The sequence below is a fragment of the Dipodomys ordii genome, unplaced genomic scaffold (genome assembly GCF_000151885.1).
Source record: "Dipodomys ordii isolate 6190 unplaced genomic scaffold, Dord_2.0 Scaffold21, whole genome shotgun sequence".
Classification (NCBI taxonomy): Eukaryota; Metazoa; Chordata; class Mammalia; order Rodentia; family Heteromyidae; genus Dipodomys; species Dipodomys ordii.
In genome coordinates this window covers 10635916-10641915 of record NW_012267237.1, presented here as the reverse complement: position 1 = coordinate 10641915, position 6000 = coordinate 10635916, and the positions used below count along the sequence as shown (strand labels likewise).

The 6000-nt window shown below is 37.5% G+C and overlaps 1 protein-coding gene across 1 annotated transcript in view; it reads left to right on the top strand.

The window, feature by feature from the left end:
* The window catches only part of March11 (membrane-associated ring finger (C3HC4) 11), an 81305-nt gene that overhangs the window by 56557 nt on the left and 18748 nt on the right, over positions 1-6000 (top strand). The gene's annotated exons all lie outside the window — the stretch shown is intronic.

Genomic DNA, 6000 nt, shown 5'->3' with positions numbered 1-6000 from the left:
TTTAGCACTTGTCATAACTGAGTTTGTATAAGATGACTTTACTGCCTCCATTAAGGTCTTCATCATTTTCTTGGCTAGCTGTTAATATGGGCAATTACAATTTGAATTTTATATCAACCTTGAATCCTAAGATCACTGTCACTTCACTCATGCTGTGTTACTCTTTTCACAGATTGTGGGAAGAAGTTTTTCTTGTTTCCATCTATCTTTATGAAGAATATTAGCATGGGAGTTGTTTTGTCTTGTGATGTTTATGTTGAGTTTTGGTATTAGGAGTTGTGCTAGTCTCATAAATAAGTCAAAAGGTGTTCTGGCCTTTGTTTTCTATCAGAGAATATGTAAGGTTGATACTATTGTCATTGAAATGTTTGATCATGTCTGCCCAAATCATCAGGTCCTACAGGAATTTGCTGGTCTGCTTCATGTGAGGCTTTTGCTTAACAAGTCCAGTTTATTCTGTATAAAGTCATTCATATGTTGTGTTTCTTCTTGAGTCAGTTTTTATATAGTACGTTTTTCATGGAACCTATCTATTTCATTGATGGTATTGAATTAATTGTCACAAAATTATTTTTACTACTTTTGTATGCTCTTTTCCTCTTTGGGAAAGTCATGTTCTTTTTCCTTCAAAAGAAATTATCTATTTTTCAAGGTCGTTTGGATATTATCATTCTCACACAAAGCAAGTTCCTTCTAATTTTATCTCAGCTGTGACAGTATATGGAGTTTCTTTTCTGGCAGAGATGATCGAGGTATAACCATGAAATCACTTTTATCATGTAGCCTATAGACATGACTGTTGAGACTGGACATGTCACTAAGGGACATTGTAACTTCATGACATCCTCATTCCAATACTGAGATGTTTTCTGCCCAGATTTCCAATCCCAGGCACTTACGACACCATCAAAAGATGATTGAAAGTAGATTGTGGTTATATTCATGTTTCTAAATAGGGCATTCTTTAAGAGCAGGTGTTCTCTCCTGTGACACTGGTGATTAATCCTGCCTGTCATCCTGCTCAGCATAAATGATTTTACTATGGACTATTGCCTTATGATTTATATCTGACCAGCTCTGAAAAAATCAGAATGAAACGTGGGGCCGAATGACTTATACACAGTAACTGGATTTGCTGTCTCTTAAGTTCAGCCTACTTTTGTTTGAGTACATGCTACCTTGTTTTTCCTAGGGAAAATTGGGTTCTGAATTAAGAAGGTCTTTGACTCTTTCAGACAATAGATACATCTAGGCAGCAGCTTAGGGACCTTTTGGTGTGCATATCTTTTTTAGTGCTTTTCTTACTGACTAGACAAAATTTGCAGATGGGGGAAAGTTTGCGTCTTGCTTTGTCTTGATCTGTCATTTCTTTAAACATTCTGAGCTTTTTCTTGAATCTGTTCTTCTCTGAAGGAAGAAATAAACCTTTGTTACTTAGTAAAGAGGTTTTGGTAAGGGCAACAATATCTGTTGTGATTTCACAGCAATCTGTGGTAATTATTGGGGAAGTTGCTTACCTAATTTCCCAAGGAAGTGCTCACGGACATAAATGCTCACACAATAAAACCAGTTCTGGCCATTGTCTGTATTATTATCTAACTGATGTAAACACTGTATATAAAGAAAATACTAAATAATTCCCTGTATGAATTGACTTGTGTTCATCCAAATTAAAGAGATATTACTCTCTGAGATTATGTCCCCTAATGGCAGTCTTCAATTAACAAACTGGCACTTCCAGACTCAGGAAGTACTTGGAGATGTCATTTAGGAGACTACTGATCAGGTTTAATTGGTGCTCTGCTGGGCTGTTTAACATGTTGACTTTCCATTCCCACAACTACATCCTACAATGGTTCCCATTTTGCTTTTGCTTTCAGACTCAGGCTGTGTTCGTCTATACAGATTTGGAAACAGTGAGTGCTGACAAAGTAGACAGAGAAGGGCACGGTAGAAAGACATTAGGCTGTGGAATGTATATATTCTTATTCTAGATGCACTAGTGGTTTGACTGTGGCTGCAGCTTCCTAGAGTGATAGAATGGACATGGAATAGTGTTCATGGGTCAGTCAGACAGGATATGGAAATTAGTATCAGAAGCCTTGGGGAGGGGGTTTCAGCCCTTGTTCTGTGTGTCCAGCTGTGAGGCAGATAAGTAGGGGGGGTGGGGCTCAGCTTGTGTTCTAGGGAAATCTGCAGCCTTTGAACCATGGGAGACCACAGATTGTCTGGGATTAGAGCAAGAAAGAAATTTGCACTAAACAGAAATATAGACAGTAGATTTGGGGTCTAGGAAAGGGAGGGATTCCATTTAGGAGAGAAAGAACATGAAGGGATGGATTTCTAGAACAGAGGGCATTACGGAAGTGGTGCTGTGGCTCAAGCGGTAGAGCGCTCGCCTTGAGCTGAAGAGCACAGGGACAGCGCCCAGGCCAGAGTTCAAGCCCCACAACTGACAAAAAATAAAATAAAAAATAATATATATATATATATACATATATATATGCAGAGAGAGAGACAGAGAAAGAGAGAGAGAGAGACAGAGAGACAGAGACAGAGATGGGAAGAGCGGGCGTTAGAGTCAAATATGAGTGGTAGGAGAGTCAGTCCCTGGTAAGAGACGATAAAAAGTCAGATGAGGGATAAATGGAGAGATGTTTCTCCCTCCTTCCCTCCCTCCCTCCTTCCTTCCTTCCCTTTCTTCCCTTGTCTTCCCCTTCTCCCCTCCCCTTCCCTGCTGTCCCCTCCCTCCTTTCTCTTATTCCCTTTCTTCCTCTTTTATCCTTCTGTAACAATTATGTGCCAGACACAGGCTTTGTGCTGACCTAAGTACTTAGCCTTCCTTACTGGAGCTTAGAGAGGCAGCTGTCCTTTTGCTGGGAGTGTGGAGCTGGGATAGGTTGAGGAGCATGACTTGCCTCTGCAAATGTCAGCTGACCAGAGAAGACAGACTTGGAAAAACAAAGGAGGAGGCAACAATGCCTCCTCAATGCCGTGCTCATGTGATTATAACCCCTCTGTACAGTATTTTCACAATAAAAAAACTTATTGAAAGAAAAACAGACTTGGAGCTTTAGAAAGTTGTAATTCCACAAAAACAAGGATGTGTGCAATTAATTGTCATCAAAGCTCAGTAGAATTATTATAGGTTCTAGTATAAGTGGTAAGAGTATAAGCCTAGGAGCCAGACTGTCTGAGCTTTTATCTGAGCTCTGCCCCTTACTAGATGTGGAACGTGGGTCAGTAAACTGTTTACCCTCTCTGCCTCAGTTTGTTTTTCTTCAAACTGGGGAGAATAAATCCTTCATAGAACTACATGAGGTAATGTGTATAACTTCCTAGAAGAATGTCTGGCACGCATTGGTACTATGTAAATGGAAATTATTAAATGAAGGTGACCTTTCCAGAAGAAGAGCTCATCAGCTCTACTTTCTCCAGGAACAGCAGATAAAATAGCTGGTTGCATGCAAGTAGCTTTATTAGGAGGATAAGAATCACATATATTCAAATAGTAAAGAAAAAAATAGTAAGTAGACTCTATTGAGAGCAAAGCCAAGTATTGTACTATTGCCTTCCTACCCAAACTTTGAAAAAAAGTTAAAAGTTAAACAAGTCTCTTTCCTTCTCTACACAAACACACACACACACAAAATGATCCCACAATCTTGTATATATTTTTAGAGAAGAAAAATTTGTTTACTTACTGAAAATTTTTGCTAAAGTTTCAAAGTATCTTACAAATCTAAATCCAGTAGCATACCTCAAGAGACTTGAATTGTTCTAGCTAGTGATTCATTAAGCCAACTTCCAGAAGCTGACCCTGTTGACAATTCCTGCCCTCTGAGAGCAAGGACACGGGCTAAAATTCCTGCCATGGAAAGCAGAGTTATTTTGCCTAGAGGAACAAAGGAACCATCTCCTAGTCCCCCTTTGGTACATAATAGAAATAGGAAAGAGTTGTATATCATGGGCAAATAAACTACCAAGATGATATGACTACCCAAAGAGAAATCCCTAGATAGAGAATCAGATTTAATGATTTTGATTTCAATAATGTGTTTGTCCTCATTGAAATAATGCTGTTTTAAGGTTCATCAGTATTTGAAGAGCCTCTTTTATTTTTTAAACACATTTGCACCTTTGGATTATTTGTGAAATATTTTGCATTATTAGCAGAGTTCCATATAACAAAAAATTTCAAGACTTTGCTAGAGTTTTTGTATAATTTATACTTTCTTTTCAAATAAGTTTTAAAAAATCTAAAACTGTGTCTATATCCATAATATAGATAACATCTACGACAGCAATAAATTATTAAGGTCCCTGCTATTCTGTAATCAACAATTGTTCTCTTCCTAGCTTTCTGTTGTTTTTTTTTTTTTCGAACATATTAATTCCCAAGGACAAGGCAACTGAATCTTAAACCACTTTAAATTTAGCATCACCAAATGAAGCACCCACAGTTCCTGTTCCTGTTTACCGTGGCCTCACTAATTCACCATCACCTCGTGTAGTAGCAGTTTTCTTTCAGGAAATAAGGTGGCTAACATTCCATAGCCTTCCTTCCTCCTGAGTCCTGGAAAAGTGGAAAGCTATGTCCAAGCCCTGCTGCAGTGCGCCCGCACCCAAGCACCCAGTAGGACTGAGCCACCTGTGCCCATGGCAAGCATGTGGGCGGGGCTGGACCCACTAAATAACAGGTTTAATTAAAACCAAATAGAGTCATATACGATACTAAATTGCTCAAGTTTACTTCCACCAAAGTTACATAATAAGCCTATAGAATCACCAGAATTATTGGCAGAAGAAAAACTCATGTTAGTGAAGACCATAGTTCATTAGTCCTCCTCTCAAGTTACCTTCGATTACTTAAGATTCAGCATGTATATTTGAACTTGCGGATCACAACTTGAAAATGAAATTCGTTCACACTTGCATACATGCATGCTCACACACACACACACATACACACACAGAAGATACTTTAGTCTCATGGACTGAAAGGTATAGTTCTTTTCAACTATCTGATGTGATTAATAAAAGTGATGAAAGGTAAGATGGTGCATATATTTATTAGTATGTATATACATACATGCATACTTCCTGTGGTAGTGGATTTAGGACAAATTTTAATAAAAATGAAAGCTAAACAAGATGAAGAGACATTCACAGTGGCCTGGTGACAGCAAAATTTAAATGCCTTAAAGTTCAAATAATAGACAGTTTGGAATTAATGTGTTGGAAATTGTGTCAGGAAGTTAAGGAAAGAGCAAGTTCAAAACTATGTTGGAAATACAACGTGGAATTATTTTTAATGATAAAATAACATCAACTAGTTAATTGTTGTTCATTCAGATATAAACAAGAACTATTCTTCCCAAATGAGTCTTCATATTAAAATGAATAGAAATGTGTTTTATACCAAACAGCTCTTTATTGTTTGGTCTGCCTTAAAAGAAATAAAAGTGATTATAGAGGATGAAACATTTCAAATACATATTCACACTTAATCTGTAACAAATATAGAATTTATTTTGGTAATGGTCAATCTTACTGGGATCGGGTGGAATTTCACTACCTTATGTATGTAGCTGAAACTACACCCTCTGTATATCATCTTGACAAAATTTAAAAAAACATAAAACAAATATAGAATTTAATAATATCCATGACTATACGAGGTCAAATGTAGATTTATGATATCATGAATATAAATTCCCTATTTATGAGAGATATGTATGTCAATGAGAAAATAAAAGCTGAAGAGAGACAGAGTGAGAGAGAGAGTCTAGAGAGAAGATGGTAGACACTGGTAGAAACTGAGTGGGTGGAAATTATAGGCCACGGTGGACTTGTCATTGGGGGAATACACATATTCAGAATTAAGGTAAGTAAGGGTTTAAGGAAATTTCAGGTTCATTTAACAGATTGCTTTGGATAATTTCTACTAAGGTTATTGAGAGTCTGCTGCAGTAGCCCAGGCTCTTGGTTTTGTTTTTG